At 36.4% G+C, this 19,508-nt stretch overlaps 1 long non-coding RNA gene across 2 annotated transcripts in view; it reads right to left on the bottom strand.

The window, feature by feature from the left end:
* LOC147575566 (uncharacterized) overlaps nucleotides 1-18,146 on the bottom strand; it is a 110,850-nt gene extending 92,704 nt beyond the window's left edge. For both annotated transcript variants that reach the window (XR_015242731.1, XR_015242730.1), the window contains exon 1: nucleotides 18,098-18,146. This is a non-coding gene — a long non-coding RNA (uncharacterized LOC147575566). The remainder of the gene's footprint in view (nucleotides 1-18,097) is intronic.
* Between the last annotated feature and the right edge of the window lie 1,362 nt (nucleotides 18,147-19,508).

Raw genomic sequence — 19,508 nt, 5'->3', positions numbered from 1 at the left:
CACATTTTGCATTATATCCTGGGATCCCTGAATTCCTAAATCTTTTCTTTAAATTAACACACACTTCTGTTTTAAAGTTACATGAATTTTGACAAATGCATAGTGGTATGTGTCCACCATTATAATTAACCTTCTCCCGTCTTGAAACACAGACAACTACTGATTTGTTTATTGATGCTATAGTTTGCCTTTTCAGGAATTTCATATAAATGGTATCATACAGTATGAAACTCTTTAAGATTGGCTTCTTTCACTTAGCAGCTTATTGCTAACATTCATTCATGTTTTAAACGGCTTGATAACTCTCTTCTTTTTGTCACTGAATAATTCTCTTTTAGGGATGTACCACAGTTTGTTTATCCCTTCACTTATTTAAGGGCATCTGGTTGCTTCAACATTTTGGATATTATGAATAAGCTAGTGTAAATGTTCATCTGCTATTTATTTGGGGAAATAAGTTTTTAAGTACTTTGGGAAAATACTTAGGAACATGATTTCTTGATCATACTGTAAGACTGTCTTTGCTTTGAAAGAAACTGCCAAATTATCTTCCAAGGTGGCTGTACTATTTTGTGTTGCCACCAGCAGCGAATGAGAGCTCTTGATCCACATTGTCTCCAGCAATTAGTCTGGGCAGCTTTCAGGTGGCTTAGGCTTTTCTAATAGGATTATTATTTATCTTATTAAAAAAATGCAATCCCATAATGACAAAGAATGTTGAGCATCTTTTCATGTGCCTATTTTCTCTATATATATCTTCTTTGGTGAGGTGTGTACTAAGAGTTTTCCCCCTCTTCTTTTTTTAAAAAAAATTTTTAATGTTTATTTTTGAAGGAGAGAGAGTGTGTGAGCAGGAGAGGGGCAGAGAGAGAGAGGGAGACACAAAATCCTAAGCAGGCTCCAGGCTCTGAGTCATCAGCACAGAGCCCGATACAGGGCTCGAATCCACAAACTGTGAGATCATGACCTGGGCCGAAGTAAGACACTTAACCAACTGAGCCACCCAGGCACCTCTTTTCCCCTTCTTCTTAATTGGGTTCGTACTTTTATGATTAAATTTTAAGACCTATTTGTATATTTCTATTAGAAGTCTTATATTAGATATGTTTACTGGAAAGATCTTTTCAAACCTGTGGCTTTTCTTTCATTATATTAACAGTGCATTTTGCAGTACATTTTTTTAAATTTGAAATAAGTCTTACATCTATTTTTCTCTCATGGGGTTATGCTTTTGATGTTGTATCCAAAACCTCTTTGACTTCATTTCACATAGATTTTTCCCCTATATTTTCTTCTAGTTGTTTTATAATATTTCATTTTATACTTAGGTTTATAGCTCATTTTGTGTACAGTGTGACATCTGTGTCTAGTTTCATTTTATTCTTCAGTCCGAGGCCAGAGTTTCTACGGTTTGCATTTCCTTCTGTAGAAGTTGCAGGATTGTGCGCATAGGGTTTCTTATCCACTTAAGCAGATGTATGGGAAGAGGGGAAGCAGAGAAGCAGGAGGTGAGGTTTAAAAGTTGTCAATGGTTAAGCATCAAAAAAGGAGTCAGACTCTGGAGTACATCTTAGTTTTGAAAAAGGATGAAGAAAAGAATCTTATGCATTAAAAGAAAGTTGGTTCAATAGGAGTATTATTCAAAGTAACTAAAATGTATTTTTTAATTTTTAATTTTTGCTTAATAAAATTAATTCAAGCATAACATTGAAAAAAATTGAAGTCAAGAGTATTGCCCTGCCTGAACCCCTATCACTAGAGCTTTCCAAGGACCTCAGCTATTACCATATGCTCCAAAGACTTAGCCATGCCCCCAGATTTTGGATGATTTGTACCATTTCTTACTATCTCTTTATATATATGCCTGTGGCTAACTAAACCAGGCACATAGACACCAAATAAATTTTGTTAAATAGCATAGAATATATTAATTGAACAAAACTTGCTGCAACCACAAATGTGACTTATGCCTTGGGTCTTATAAGTAGCAAATGGCCTTATTTTTAGTGTTTAAGCTTCCACAATGCACCCTAACTTCTTTATTCCTATCTTATACCACTGTGCCTAAGTCCCCTGTTGACTTCCTGCAAAAATTCAAGTTAGTCTTTAGCAGAAGCCACATATTTGGTGTTACCCATTCTATTATAGTCACATGTTTGGCTCTATCCTCATCTAATATCTGAAACTACCTCCCCACTCCATCCTAACCTGCTGCCTAAAGCCTTAACTCTCAACAATAATATTTACCTTGTGGTAAATCTAGCTTCTGGTTATCTTTAAATATATACCATTATTTTAATTCCATCCAAACTAAAATTTTCACTTGGATTGCTGATATACTTTTAACCACTGCCTTTTATCCTCTGGTCTATCTTCCACACTTCTTCCAGACCAGTCATTCTAAGGTTGCATCTTTTCTGTCATTTGGCAGTTTAAAATACTGTACCTAATTCCCATAAACTTAGTTGAAATCTCAACCCTTTAAAATAGAATTGGTTTTGTTTTAAAAATGCTATCTCCAACTTATCTTTAAACAATTTCTATACCCATGGCCACAGTCCCTACCTTGAGCCAGAGCACTACAAAAAGAAAAAGGCAGAAGACAGTTGTGGGTCATCTAGACAAACAGATATTCTAGATTGGTACTCTAGGTCTTAATTGTTGGGATACTAGGTGTGGTACTTTGGTGATACTTTCATGTTGCAAAGAATGCCAGGATATACTGCTACTATGTGTAGGAATAATGTACATTATCACCCTCACTAGGTTTCTTCCCATAGTCTGCAGCCACGTTCAAATACCTACTAGTGATACTGGCTATGTATCCCTTCAGGCAGCTCTGAACCCTTTTAAATAATATCCTCTTTATAGGGTTCTCAGTTCTTCATTCAACATTCTAAATAGAGCTTTTGTGTGCTGATGCCAATATAACAAGTACTACCAGGCATTTATTGAATGTTTACTTATATTGCAAAGCTAATATAATCCTTACAAAGAATATCATATTGGTATTATTATCTGCTTTGTACTAGACATAGAAATTCCAAATCAGAAAAGTTACTTATTTAAGGACATGCAGATATTAAAATACATATTTGTTATTAAAATCTGGTCGTATGAGACTCCATACTGCTGTACTTTTAATATGTGAGTGTGTGTGTGTGTTTGTCCCATATATATATATATATATATATATATATATATATATATATATATATATGTGGGAGAGGCTAGAGGCTAGAAGTAAGGTAGAATAGTGGTAGAACATTCTAGATAGATAGATAGGTAAATAGATAAATAGATAATATAATTGGGGAACACTAATACTAAAGCATGAGTAGGTGGAAAGTTGTGGAGAGAGGAGAAGGGCAAATTCACTAAAGTAAAGGGATTTACAATTTCTGAATGCCTGCATTTGGAATTGTACTCAGCATTTAAAAAAAATCAAGATGTTTTCAAGTGTGTTGTCTGTACCATGTGTAATAACTATGCTAGAGAAGTGAGACATAACAATAACTTTTTGCAAGATACTTTCCAATGCATTATATAATTAAATTTCAATTAAATTAGGTAGTACACTCAAGAGTTTTACTTCTGTTTCATGTAATAATCGATAATCCATGTGTAATATGTTAATAATCTGGATAATATTCAAGGCATTGTAGAAGACATAATATCACTTCACCTAAAAGTGAATATTCCAAAAGCTATTTGAACTGGAATTTCTCACCTTAAAATCAATTACATATATCATGGATGAATGATAAGTAGATTGAGCACATCTCCAACTCTTCTGTAAATGGTTAATGTGCAAAATAATAGGAGGAGGAAGAATCATGTTCAGAAACTCTAATATGCCTTTTGGGCCTTGTATTGTGCTCTGTGCTTGTTGCACCTGGTTGGTTTCATGAATATTAACACTAAAAGGTCTTGTTCATTAAAGCAACTTGTAAAAAAAGAAGAAAAAAACATTACTTCTTATGGAAAAGGATTATTTGCCACTCTCTTGAAATTATTTTAAACAAATTATTCTCTGTGATACTAAAATTTCTACAGATATAATTTCTGTGTTATATAAAGCCATTTTGTTCCATGCCTGTGTGAGTGTGTGTGTGTGTGTGTGTGTGTGTGTGTGTGTGTGTCTGTCTGTGTGTGCGCGCGCACAAAAGAGAGAGAGGTTGTATGTGCATGCAGCTGGGTTGAATGTCAGGTAGTTAAGATTTATTTGGTATGTATGGTGTTTGGTGCGTATGATGCTTGGTACATATGATGTTACTATTAGATTGCATAATATAGATTACAGATAAGAAGTAGAAAATTGTGCAGTACAAATGAAAGTAAAATTGAAGTCCACTGATTCAAACACAGAATACATAATTTATCAAATAAACGCATAACAGATTTATTTATATCTACAAGCAGCTGGTGCAATCTTGCTATTCTTATTTGAAGCGTTCATATTTTTATATTAAGAATCATCAGTTTTCATGTCAGCAAAATCCTCTGTTAAGTTGATCCTCCAGCCCTTCCATTACAAATCCTCAAATATGTTGAGAAATCACTACTCGGTACTTTGTTATTTTTTTTTTTTTTTTTAATTTCAATAAGTTGTGAGGCATCTGCCCCAAGTTAAAGGCATATAGTTATTGTACCTAAACAAGTTTTTCAGTATAATTTCATAGTATCTACCTACATCAGAGGGCATAAATTTCCTGCTTCCTTCCAATTCTTTTTCGTTTTATAATTTCACTTTCCTTTGACCTGTCTGAGTAAAAGAGTTCCATTTATACACAAAGGGAAGGGTAACATAAGTCATTGAAGTAGAATAATTTACATTTTTATTGTTGTTCTGTGCTTATTTCTCATGTGTTTAGTAATCCTAAGAGATGTTATAAATGCTTTTAATATGCGCCGAATATACAATGGGCAAACCGCTCTATGACATTGTTTAATTTTTAAAGAAAAATTAATTTTCTCCTTGTGCTGACCTCTATTTGCTAAGAAAACTATAAACATTGATATGGAATTTAAGACAAAGATAAACTATATGGAGGATTGTGGGCAAAGAAATACTTTCTTGGGAGTCTTAAATGTTCATTTAAAAATTTACAGTTTTGGGGCTCTTGGGTCCCAGTGGCTCAGTGGGCTCAGCGGGCTCAGCGTCTGACTTTGGCTCAGGTCATGATCTCATGGTTTGTGAGTCTGAGCCCCAGGCTGGGCTCTGTGCTGATAGCTCAGAGCTTGGAACCTGCTTTGGAATCTGTGTCTCCCTCTCTCTCTGCCCCTCCCATGCCCACCTTCTGTCTGTCTCCCTCTGAAAAATAAATAAACATTAAAAAAATTTACAGTTTTAAGGACGTACTAAGTGATTCTTATTAAACCATTGCATTTGATTTTAAGCGTAGAAACCAGGGCTCACAACCCAGTCTGCCACTCAAATCTGACCTGCTGCCTGTTTTTGAAAATAGAGTTTTATTGGAAAAACCATGCACACTCATTTGAGTGTTAGGTATGAATGCTTTCCTCTCACAAAGCAGATTTAAGTAGTTGCTAGAGAGAGACCATATTATCTCCAAAGCCTAAAATAATTAGTCCTTTAAAAAAAACACGTTTGCTAATACTGATATAAACAAATATAAATATAGATCAATTTTGAACAAATTTTTTTTGATAATAGAAATTAATCTTTGGAAGTCATGGGTGGCTCATTCTGTTAAGCCTCAGACTCTTGATTTCAGCTCAGATCATGATCTCATGGTTGGTGAGACTGAGCTCCAGCTTGGGCTCTGCACTGGCAATGTGGAGCTTGCTTGGGATTCTCTCTCTCCCTCTCTCTCTGTCCCTCCGCTGCTCCTTCTCTCTCTCAAAAATAAATAAGTGAACTTAAAAATAAAAGAAAATAATTTTTTTAACATCTGTTAATTACATGTTATGTATGAAGCAGTTTTGAGCAATTTACATTATTTCACATCATTTAATTCTCACTTTATGAAGCGGGCAATATTAGTATCCCTATTTCATAAAAGATACAGATACTGATCCCTAGAGAAGTTGTAGATAACTAAGGTCACATAGCAGTAAAGGACAGAATGCTAAAATTTGAACTAGAGTCATCTAATTCCAAATAGATTCATATATTTGTGCATCTCATATTTAGCCTAAGTATTCAGAAATAAGAGTTTGGGGTAACATATAAATATAGAATAATCCAATAATTTTACGTTGACATTTGTAAAAAAAAAACACTATCATTTAAAAATATTTATTTCAGAAAGGATTCACCATATTTGTAGATATTTGGTTCTGAATTCCTAAATTAAGAATCTGAAATATTTTCTTTCATTTCTTAGTTTGTCTTTCATTTTGTTGATTGTTTCTTTTGCTGTGTAGAAGTTTTTCAGTTTGATGTAGTCCCTTTATTTCTGCTTTTGTTTCTTGTGATTTTGATGTCATCTCAGAAAAAAATGTTGCAGGGGATCCTGGGTGACTCATTTGGTTAGCATCTGACTCTTGTTTTCAGCTCAGGCTATGCTCTCATGGTTTGTGAGTGCTAGCCCTGCATCAGGCACAGAGCCTGCCTGAGATTCTCCCCCTCTCTCTCAGACCCTCTTCGGCTCTCTCTGTCTCTCAAAATAAATAAACTTAATTTTTTTTAAATTGTTGCAAAGACTAATGTCAATGAGCTTTCCTCCTATGTTTTCTTTTGGGAGTTTTATGGTTTCAGGTCTTACATTTAAGTCTTCCAACACTATGTTAAACGACAGCGGTGAGACTGGGCATCCCTGTCGTGTTCCTGATCTCAGGGAAAAAGCTCTCAGTTTTTCCCCATTGAGGATGATGTTAGCTGTGGGCTTTTCATAAATGGCTTTTATGATGTTAAATATGTTCCTTCTATCCCGACTTTCTCAAGGGTTTTTATTAAGAAAGGGTGCTGAATTTTGTCAAAGGCCTTTTCTCCATCGATTGACAGGATCATATTGTTCTTATCTTTTCTTTTATTAATGTGATGTATCACACTGATTGATTTGCAAATGTTGAACTAGCCCTGCATCCCAGGAATGAATCCCACTTGATCATGGTGAATAATTCTTTTTATATGCTGTTGAATTCGATTTGATAGTATCTTATGGAGAATTGTTGCCTCCATATTCATCAGTGATATTGGCCTGTAGTTCTCTTTTTTTGCTGGGTCTCTGTCTGGTTTAGGAATCAAAGTAATACTGGCTTCATAGAATGAGTCTGGAAGTTTTCCTTCCCTTTCTATTTCTTGGAATAGCTTGAGAAGGATAGGTATTATCTCTGCTTTAAACGTCTGGTAGAACTCCCCTGGGAAGCCATCTGTCCTGGATTCTTATTTGTTGGGAGATTTTTGATGACTGATTCAATTTCTTCGCTGGTTATGGGTCTGTTCAAGCTTTCTATTTCCTCTTGATTGAGTTTTGGAAGAGTGTGGGTGTTTAGGAATTTGTCCATTTCTTCCAGGTTGTCCAGTTTGTTGACATATAATTTTTCATAGTATTCCCTGATAATTGTTTGTATCTCTGAGGGATTGGTTGTAATAATTCCATTTTCATTCATGATTTTATCTATTTGGGTCATCTCCCTTTTCTTTTTTTTTTATTTATTTTTTTTTAAACTTTTTTTTTTTTTTTAACGTTTATTTATTTTTGGGACAGAGAGAGAAAGAGCATGAACGGGGGAGGGGCAGAGGGAGAGGGAGACACAGAATCGGAAACAGGCTCCAGGCTCTGAGCCATCAGCCCAGAGCCCGACGCGGGGCTCGAACTCATGGACCGCGAGATCGTGACCTGGCTGAAGTCGGACGCTTAACCGACTGCGCCACCCAGGCTCCCCATCATCTCCCTTTTCTTTTTGAGAAGCCTGGATAGAGGTTTGTCAATTTTGTTTATTTTTTCAAAAAACCAACTCTTGGTTTCGTTGATCTGCTCTACAGTTTTTTTAGATTCTATATTGTTTATTTCTGCTCTGATCTTCATTATTTCTCTTCTTCTGCTGGGTTTAGGCTGCCTTTGCTGTTCTGCTTCTATTTCCTTTAGGTGTGCTGTTAGATTTTGTATTTGGGATTTTTCTTGTTTCTTGAGATAGGCCTGGATTGCAATGTATTTTCCTCTCAGGACTGCCTTTGCTGCGTCCCAAAGCGTTTGGATTGTTGTATTTTCATTTTCGTTTGTTTCCATATATTTTTTAAATTTCTTCTCTAATTGCCTGGTTGACCCACTCATTCGTTAGTAGGGTGTTCTTTAACCTCCATGCTTTTGGAGGTTTTCCAGACTTTTTCCTGTGGTTGATTTCAAGCTTCATAGCATTGTGGTCTGAAAGTATGCATGGTATAATTTCAATTCTTGTATACTTATGAAGGGCTGTTTTGTGACCCAGTGTATGATCTATCTTGGAGAATGTTCCATGTGCATTCGAGAAGAAAGTATATTCTGTTGCTTTGGGATGCAGAGTTCTAAATATATCTGTCAAGTCCATCTGATCCAATGTCTCATTCAGGGCCCTTGTTTCTTTATTGACCGTGTGTCTAGATGATCTATCCATTTCTGTAAGTGGAGTGTTAAAGTCCCCTGCAATTACCACATTCTTATCAATAAGGTTGCTTATGTTTATAAGTAATTGTTTTATATATTTGGGGGCTCCAGTATTTAGCGCATAGACATTTATAATTGTTAGCTCTTCCTGATGGATAGACCCTGTAATTATTATATAATGCCCTTCTTCATCTCTTGTTACAGCCTTTAATTTAAAGTCTAGTTTGTCTGATATAAGTATGGCTACTCCAGCTTTCTTTTGGCTTCCAGTAGCATGATAAATAGTTCTCCATCCCCTCACTCTCAATCTAAAGGTGTCCTCAGGTCTAAAATGAGTCTCTTGTAGACAGCAAATAGATGGGTCTTGTTTTTTTTATCCATTCTGATACCCTATGTCTTTTGGTTGGCGCATTTAATCCATTTACATTCAGTTTTATTGTAGGAAGATATGGGTTTAGAGTCATTGTGATGTCCGTAGGTTTCATGCTTGTATCGATGTCTCTAGTACTTTGTCTCACAGGATCCCCCTTAGGATCTCTTGTAGGGCTGGTTTAGTGGTGACAAATTCCTTCAGTTTTTGTTTGTTTGGTAAGACCTTTATCTCTCCTTCTATTCTAAATGACAGACTTGCTGGATAAAGGATTCTCGGCTGCATATTTTTCCTGGTCAACACATTGAAGATCTCGTGCCAATCCTTTTTGGCCTGCCAAGTTTCAAAAGAGAGATCAGTCACGAGTATAGGTCTCTCTTTATATGTTAGGGCACGTTTATCCCTTGCTGCTTTCAGAATTTTCTCTTTTTCCTTGTATTTTGCCAGTTTCACTATGATATGTCGTATAGAAGATCGATTCAAGTTACGTCTGAAGGGAGATCTCTGTGCCTCTTGGATTTCAATGCCTTTTTCCTTCCCCAGTTCACGGAAGTTCTCAGCTATTATTTCTTCAAGTACCCCTTCAGCACCTTTCCCTCTCTCTTCCTCATCTGGGATACCAATTATGCGTATATTATTTCTTTTTAGTGTATCACTTAGTTCTCTAATTTTCCCCTCATACTCCTGGATTTTTTTCTCTCTTTTTCTCAGCTTCCTCTTTTTCCCCAATTTTATCTTCTACTTCACCTATTCTCTCATCTGCCTCTTCAATCCAAGTTGTGGTCGTTTCCATTTTATTTTGTATCTCATTTAAAGCGTTTTTCAGCTCCTCCTGACTGTTCCTTAGTCCCTTGATCTCTGTAGCAATAGATTCTTTGCTGTCCTCTGTACTGTTTTCAAGCCCAGCGATAATTTTATGACTATTATTCTAAATTCACTTTCTGTTATATTATTTAAATCCTTTTTGATCAGTTCATTAGCTGTTGTTATTTCCTGGAGATTCTTTTGAGGGGAATTCTTCCGTTTGGTCATTTTGGATAGTCCCTAGAGTGGTGCAGACCTGCAGGGCACTTCCCCTGTGCTGTGGTGTATACTGGAGTTGGTGGGCGGGGCTGTAGTCAGACCTGATGTCTGCCCCCAGCCCACCACTGGGGCCACAGTCAGACTGGTGTGTGCCTTCTCTTCCCCTCTCCTAGGGGCAGGATTCACTGTGGGGTGGTGTGGCCCGTCTGGGCTACTTGCACACTGCCAGGCTTGTGGTGCTGGGGATCTGGCGTATTAGCTGGGGTGGGTAAGGCAAGGTGCACGGGGGCGGGAGGGGCAGGCTTAGCTCACTTCTCCTTCGGTGATCCACTTCAGGAGGGGCCCTGTGGCAGCGGGAGGGAGTCAGACCTGCTTTCGGCGGGGTGGCTCCGCAGAAGCACAGCTGGGTGTTTGCGCGGAGCAAGCAAGTTCCCTGGCAGGAACTGGTTCCCTTTGGGATTTTGGCTGGGGGATGGGCGAGGGAGATGGCGCTGGCGAGCGCCTTTGTTCCCCACCCAACTGAGCTCTGTCGCCCTGGGTCTCAGCAACTCTCCCTCCCTTTGTCCTCCAGCCTTCACGCTTCACGAACAGAGTTGTTAACTTATGACCTCCCAGATGCTAAGTCCCGCTTGCTGTCAGAACACACTCCGTCTGGCCCCGCCGCTTTTGCCAGCCAGACTCGGGGGCTCTGCTTGGCCAGCAGGCTGCCGCTCCGCCCCGGCTCCCTCCCGCCAGTCCGGCTCCCTCCAGCCAGTCCATGCAGCGTGCACTGCCTCTCCGCCCTTCCTACCCTCTTCCGTGGGCCTCTCGTCTGCGCTTGGCTCCGGAGACTCCATTCTGCTAGTCTTCTGGTGGTTTTCTGGGTTATTTAGGCAGGTGTAGGTGGAATCTAAGTGATCAGCAGGACGCATGGTGAGCCCAGCGTCCTCCTACGCCGCCATCTTCTCGGAGCTTCCCGTTTCATTCTTCTGATGTGATTATCTAGAATTCCCAACACCTTTCATTGAAAAGACTTCCCTTGTTCTATTGAGTATTCTTTGTTCCTTTGTAAAATATTAGTTGACTGTATATGCAAAGAGTCATTTCTGAGTTGCAGAAATATTTGCAAACATATCTACTCTATACCGTTAATATTCAAAATATATAAAGAACTCATACAACTCAATAGAAAAAATAAAAATAAAAATATAACCCAATTAAAAATGTTTTCCTAAGGAGATATGGAAATAGCCAACAGGTACATGAAAATGTGTTCCACATTACTCACATCAGGATCTGGAGAAATGCAAGTCAAAACCATAATGAGATATCAACTTACACCTGTCAGAATGGCTATTGTCAAAGAGATAAGAAATAAGTATTGGCAGAGCCCGGGTGGCTCAGTGAGTTAGTGTACAGCTTTTGATTTTGGCCCAGGTCATCATCTCATGGTTTGTGAGTTTGAGCCCTGCATCAGGCTCTGTGCTGTGTCAGTGCAGAGCCAAGTTGTGATTCTCTCTCTCCCTGTCTCTCTGCCCCTTCAGCACTCTCTCTCTCTCTCTCACTCAAAATAAATAAACTAAAAAAAAAAAAAAAAAAGAAAGAAAGAAGTATTGGCAGGATGTGGAGTAAAGGGAACTAATGTGTACTGTTGATTGTATTGTAAGTTGGTACAACCACTGTGGAAAAATGTTTGGAGATTCCTCAAAAAATAGAAATAAAACTACCATATGACCCAGGAATCCCACTGTGGGTATACATCTGAAAAAGATGAAATCAGTATTTCAAAGAGATATCTACATTCTCATGTTCATCATTGTACCATCATTCACAATAGCTGAGATAAAGAAACAACCTGTGCTAGATAAACAGACACACATCTTTATCCATTTATCTGTAGAAAGACATTTAGGATGTTTCCATATCTATCTATATCTGTATCTTTATCTATATCTATATCAATATCTATATCTATATCTATATCTATCATCTATGTCTGTATCTATTGAATGGACTATTATTCAGCCATGAGAAAGAAAGAAATCCTGCCATTTGCAACAATATGGATGGATCTCAAAGGCAATGTGCTAAGTGCAAGAAGTCAGGAAAGACAAATACAAGACATCACTTATATGTGGTCTCTAAGAAAAGCTGAACTCATGTAAACAGAGAGTAGATTTGTGGTAACGTGGGAACTGTGGGGGTGCAGGAAATGGGGAGGTGTTTGTCAAAGGGTATGGATTTCCACTTCCATAAAATGAATAAGGGGACCTAATGTACAACATGATGACTGTAGTTAACAGTATTGTATTATAACTTGAAAGTTGCTAACAGAGTAGATATTAAATGTTAACACGCACACACACACACACACACACACACACACACACACATGCACGCAAACACACGCATGTGAAGGTTTTTTTTATTTCAAGTTTTTATTTAAATTCTAGTTAGTTAACATACAGTGTAATATTGGTTTCAAGAGAATTTAATGATTCATCATTTACATATAACACGCACTGCTCATCACAAGTGCCCTCCTTAATACCAATCACCCATTTAATGAAGTGTTCTGATGGAAGTGTTAACTAACCCTGCTTTGGTAATTATTTTGCAATAGATATGGGTATTACATTATCATGGTATACACTGTAAACTTACACAATGTCATATGCCAATTGTATTTCCATAAAACTGGAAAAAGTCTTTCAAAAGTCTTAAATTATGAAATATGACAGATTTACTAAGAGCTAGATAATGTCATGAGTAAACAGTAGAAATGGAAAGCCACCAATCCTTGAAAGAAAGAAAGACCCTCCAAAAAAAGAAAGAAAAATTAAAAAAATGGAAAGTCAGTATCTAAATTTGGCAATAAACATAAAATGCACAGAATACATCCAGAATACTGATTTTTGGATCATGAATTCACACCATAACCCAATTCAGTGAACCTAGAAATACGACTTAAATGTGAGTCCGTAACTGAGCTTTTTATGGAATTATTTCTGACAGAAAATGGGATTTTTAGAATATGACTCCTAAATAATAGCAGCCACATAAGTGCTATATTAATAATTAATTTTTTTCACTCATTTTACTTTCTCACCTGGGTTAATGATGTCTACCGATGGACATGCTTCCAGAATTCTTTTTTTCTTTAGTGTAATGGCCCATCACTCCAGGGTAAACTCTTTGCAAATGTTTCTGCAAAAGTTTCTTGTCTCTCTGATTAGCGCAATAATGGAATAGACTCTAAAATGAGGTCTTAGAAGACCAATATGCAGATTTAGTCTTGCTGCTGCTGTTTCCTTTGATTTTGTTTTCTGAGAATATATGCTCCTCTGTTTATAACTTTAGAAGGAATGATCCTTTTTATAAACACTTTCATGATAATTATGACTATTATTCAGATAATAGTAAAAATGAGAGATTAAACATAAGATATGGAAATAATAGGGAAAGAAGCAGGTGAAGGAAACATCAGTTGTAAGAAGGGCAGGCTAACATTGCTAAATAGAGATGCAGGTTACTTAGAATTGAATGTAAGGTAAGAAGTAAAGTTTAGCAACTTTAGAATTTCTAAGTTGTTTCCAGAAGCAGGGAAGATTTGAAGCACTACATTTCATCTGGAATAGGTATTAAATCTCAACTACTCCACTTTTTATCTGGGTAAAGGAGGTAATGCCATTTAACATCTCTGAATCACTACTTTCTTCTTTGAAAAGTGAGCAATAGTCTTTTCTGTGAAAATCCCAAAGCTATGTAAGGATCAACTATAAAATGAGAAAGTCAATCATACAAAATTTTGAAAATGTGGAGAGTTTCATTTTCTATATTGTTAATGGAAGATGGAAAATGAGTAAGGGACTCTAGTATAAAAAATTGGATAAGGAAACGAGAAGAAAGAAACCATGATTTCTAGTACTGGTTCTGTGGAGACATGGAGAACCCTGAGTGAAGATCTTGAATGGACCAGGGTAGAATAAAAAGCATGGCGAGGAGGGAACTGGAACAAGCCCAGTAATAAATGTATTCACAGAAGGTCAAATAATCTTCATTTATGATAAAACAGTCATAAATCTATTCACAAATGGATGGAGATAGAGTAACCGTTAGATTATTTGAAGATTCATTTTAGTGGAGGAAGGAAACCTAATTAATAATAGATAAAAGTCACCAGCAGTCAGCATGCTTTCATGTTAAACCTATTAAGGGATAGAAAATAATAAGGGCTTCTTAATGTAGAACATTCTCATGAAATACCTCTTCCATATAAATTGGATGGTTCTTCAAAAATTTGGCTAAGAAAATGGAGGTTCAAACACTCATTTATCAGATGCATGCAGTCTCTATAGAGGAGTACTGATTCATCTATTTACAAGCTGTCTCCCTCTGTCCTACTGTCTCTCTGTCTCTCACCTACTCTCTCTCTCTCTCTCTCTCTCTCTCTCTCTCTCTCTCTCTCTCACACACACACACACACACACACACACACACACTAGTAAACAAACATAGCAGTTGTTTTATTCAATGTAGGTTGGGAAGGAAATCCATTAGGGACAAAGTCCACAGTGTAATTAAAACTAATGTATTTTCTTTGTTTCCGGGCTTCTGGCTTCTAGGGGAAAGGACTCTTACTACCCTAATATTTTCTCATTTTTAATTTCTTCACTGATTTTAAATACTTTCTCTCAGGCGTATAAAATTATTACTTCTTTTTAAAAGAAAAACAAGAGAAATGAACTTATTTGCTGAAGGCCTTTACCAAGCTTTCACAGATTGAGCTATTTCATATAAGAATATTGCTAGTAATTGAACTAAGGATAGAATGCCACTTCTACTTTCTGTAAATTTTAGCCCCAAGTATCTAATTCTTTTCTACATATCCATGTTTTTGTACATTTCTTATTTCACCTTATTCAGTCTCATCTTCTTCACCTGTGATTTTTTTTAATGATTCTTAAAGGGACAGTCCAAGAATCCTTGCCTTTCTGAAATCTTATCTAGCTTATTCAAATCAAAATTGTATTCCTTCTATTTTTTCTTTAAATTTTAAATGTTTATACTTGAGAGAGAGAGAGACAGAGACAGAGACAGAGCGTGAGCGGGGCAGGGGCAGAGAGAGAAAGGAAGACAGAATCTGAAGCAGGCTCCAGGCTCTGAGTTGTCAGCACAGAGCCCGACATGGGGCTTGAATTCACAAACTGGGAGATCATGACCTGAGCCAAAGTCGGATGCACTGACTGAGCCACCCAGATGCCCCCATTCTTTCTATTTTATCTAGAACTTGGTTCTGTTTTATCTTTTATTGCATTGTCTTACAATTTTTATTTACCCACCTGTCCTTCCACACTAGACAAGGAGTTCCAAGAGTGCATGGACCATGTATTATTTATCTTTGGATATTCAACACTCAATAAAGTGCCTAGGACTTAGTACTAAACTCAATGCATTTTTGTCAACATAATCTCTCAGTGAACAGATGAGGGAACTTTCTTTTTTACTCATTTCTTTCCTTTTCTTTTATTTTTTTATTCCATTAGATGTGTAGTTGACTTCCGTTTATTTTTTATTTCATTTATTTTATTCCACTTATTTTTTATTTCATTTGAATTATTATATTTAAGTTCAGAGTTCCTATATCTAATTGCTTAAAAATGAAACAAGTAAACAAGGGCTTAGCTTTGTAATTTTTATATCAATATAAGAATATAATTTCCTTGATTCATACCACTCTATTATTACTCAAGCACAATATTAACTATAGGGTCAATAGTTAGAGTAAGTCTACTTGATATAAGAAGGACTAGAACACAGGTTGCTTCTCACTTATTTATTCTCCCCTTGTTTTGCACAATGCCACTTCTACCTTCAAATGGGTCGGTGCATATCTACCGTGGTTCATCTTACAGAGGCCCAGAGGTCATTTCTTGCACATTAAATATTAGAAAATGGCCTATCTTATTATACTGAAAATGTGCTACAAATGCATATTATCAGTTGTTTATAATTAATACACGTATAAAAACAAGTTACTGATATTTTAATGCAAATTATTTCAATAAGCCTACAATTCTTCCTAATAATTTAAACTGTGTTTTGAAGCCCTGTTCATAAAAGATAACTTGCAAAGGTAAATGAACTTTTTTCTCATTCATAACAAATTTTCTAATTTCATAGCGTATTTAAATCATAGAGATGTTTTTATTTCACACATTTTCATCTGTATATGAAGATAATAATGTTCATACATCTATAGTAGGACCTGAACTTTTCCACTATTTTCCCAGTATTGTTGAAATAGTTGGTGCTGAACAACGCATACTCTATTGGTTTTCAACTGAGACCAGTGGCAAAATGAAAACGTCATTGTCTATGATAGGGTAGTTTTCTAAATAAGTGGTACTAGAAAAGTGGTTTTCTCTGTCAAGATATGTAGGGCTGTAAGGTGATTATATCTGTGTCCTTGGTTTAATATCTGTATATCCAAGTAGAGAATAAGTAATATATATAGAAAGAAATAAGTTGAAAGGAAAATAAGGGAAATAGAAACTTGAAAATTTCTGTGTCTCAAACTTTAATATAGGAAGGATATAAGTAATACAGCAATTGAAAAGACAGATCTTTTGTTGTTGCTGCTGCTGTTGTTGCTGCTACTGCTGTTTACATAGCTCTTGGAAAACTATCCCTCTTCCAACATTTTAGCTAGCTAATTTTATTTCATGGTTCAGAGATTACTAGTAACTTGCCTATGTTTGTTATTTATTTCTGCATAATAAACTATCTCCAAATTCAGCCATAAATTTAAACAATAAATGTTTATTATCTCAGTTTCTGTGGCTCAGGATTTTGGAAGCAACTCACATGGATTATTCTGTCTTGGGACTCTCATAAAATTTCATTCAACTAAGTCTACATTCATCTGAAGACTAGACTGGGGCTGGAGAATCTGTTTCCAAGATGGCACCCTCAAATGGCTAGAGGAGGCCTTAGTTCTCTACCATGGGATCATTTCCACAAATATCAGTTGGCTTCTCCAAGAGCTAGTGATCTGAGAGAAAGAGAGCACAAAGGAGAAATCTGCAGTGTCTTTTAGGATTGCTCTTCATTTTCACTTCTGCTTCATTCTGTTCATTAAAAGCGAGTAACCAAATTTAGTCCATGCTCAAAGGGAAGAAAAATTAGCCTTTACTTTTTGAGGGGAGACAGTTAAAGGATTTTAGGATATATTTTAAAACTACCACATGGCTCAAAATCATAGAGTCTCTGTATTCTAGAATAGAACCCAAACTAACTGTACTCCTCATGATTTAGTTTTGTTGTTGTTTATTTGATTGTTTTACTGAACTATGCTACTGTCCCATTGAGTAGGACTTTTTTTTTTTTTTTTACTTACTCTCAATCTTCTTATAATGCTGAGGGTACCACCTTCCTTATGGGTTAGTGGAAACTGAGAAAATTAAATGGAAGAATTTGGGAAGTAAAGGAAGAGTATTGCATTTGGAAAGAGACATTGATGGCTGGAGAGACATTTAGCTTTATAGTTTGAGGTCAACAATAGATTTGTAGATATATGAAGAATGATCCTAGGACATTTTAGAAAACCATAGAGTTTGTCTCAGCTTGGAGAAATAGCTTAAGTTTGGGAAAGAACAGATACCAATAAGTTATAAGTTACATCTCTTTTCATTATTTGCTTTTTTAATGATAATGGTTGAAGACCCAATTCAGCTGTATGAATATTGACAATAACCCAGCCAGAAACCTGATCTGAGTATCTAAGTTTAAAATTTTTTTTTTTTAACGTTTATTTTATTTTTGGGACAGAGAGAGACAGAGCATGAACGGGGGAGGGGCAGAGAGAGAGGGAGACACAGAATCGGAAACAGGCTCCAGGCTCTGAGCCATCAGCCCAGAGCCTGACGCGGGGCTCGAACTCACGGACCGCGAGATCGTGACCTGGCTGAAGTCGGACGCTTAACCGACTGCGCCACCCAGGCGCCCCTGAGTATCTAAGTTTTAAATCAGCTCTCCAAGAAGATGGTTCCCCCGACTCTATTCTTTCCCTGGAACTCTAATTCAACAATACAGGAAGCAGTATAGACCAGAGCTCCAAATAAGAGATCTAAATAAGATGGCTTAGATTCAAATCTTAAATTTGGCTACTTACTCATTGTGTGAATGTTGGGAAGTAACATACCCTCTGTGTTATAATTTGCTCATCTATAAAAAAATGGAAATGGTGATGTCATAATAGAGCTTACCCCAGGGTGATTGCGGTGGAGGTTAAACAAGATGATATGGAATAGATGATTAGAAGCCTGACACATAGTAAGAATCATACAAGTACAGTATATTATTTTCACTGGCCAAATATGACTTGAAGATTTATACACTGACCCATTTATTGAAGAAATGGTTTAAACTTAAAACATAATTAGTAATTACAGCAAAATTATTCATTGGTTACCATGTGTCATGAACTAAAATAAACGTTTTAAAAGGTCTATTTTATCTTCCCCCAAATTCTATCCCCTTTATTTATTTAAATGCATTGCAGAACTAATAGAGATGATTTTCCTAGGTCACACAGATTCAAATGGTGAAAGCACTCTTTGTGAAAGGAATTGTGATATTACTTAAGGAGCATGCAGACATATCTGGAATATTCTATGTGCTTAAGAAAAATGTCTTCAAGTAAGGTACTCATGCCCAGGTGCCTATCACTGTGTCTGATTAAATTATCTGACTGCCCTATTCATTAATTACTGAATTTAGAACAAGTAGGACTTGTTTTCTTTAGAACAAGTAGGACTGAATTTAGAACAAGTAGGACAGTTTCCCAGTATGGTTCCAGTGGTATTATATTTTCCAATTTTTAATTTGTTATTATTTTTACCCAGCACGTTTCAAAAACTGATTTAAAATAGCTATTCTGGGGGCACCTGGGTGGCTCAGTTGGTTGAGTGTCTGACTTCGGCTTAGGTCATGATCTAAAGATTCTTAAGTTTGATCCCTGCATCAGTCTCTGTGCTGACGACTCAGAACTTGGAGCCTGCTTCTAATTCAGTGTCTCTCTCTCTTTCTGCCCTTCCCCTGCTTGTGATTTGTCTCTCTCGCTCTCCAAAATAATTCAAAAAACATTAAAAAAATTAAAAAAGTAAAATAGCTATTCTGTTTCTTTACTAATAATATTAACAAATAAAATCAGAATGAGAGTTTATAAGAAATGATTCTGCTATCGATAACCCTATCTATTTCAACGGAGAATTCACATGAAAATCATTTTTAATAACTCTATGAAGCACACATTGTCAAAATCTATGTCCAAAGGAAAAATTTTAAAAAGCATGATATTTTGATATCCAATGTATTTCCTTGAGTTGCTTTATATAGTTTATTAGTTTTAAATTAACTCACTTAAGATTATTTTCAAAAGCACCATTTAAAAGCAAATAAAATCTATTTTTTCAAAGTCCATATTTGAAGGAAAGTCTACAAAGAAAGCATTTCAATGAGAAAACAAGATGTCTTAAGTGAGGTTTCTCAGAAAGCACAGTCTGAGTTGGATATTTGCTTGC

The sequence above is a fragment of the Puma concolor genome, chromosome D3, assembly GCF_028749965.1.
Source record: "Puma concolor isolate L17-30 chromosome D3, mPumCon1.1.hap2, whole genome shotgun sequence".
In the NCBI taxonomy this organism is placed as follows: Eukaryota; Metazoa; Chordata; class Mammalia; order Carnivora; family Felidae; genus Puma; species Puma concolor.
Note: the sequence above shows the minus strand (reverse complement) of the source record. Positions and strands in the feature narration are given on the sequence as shown.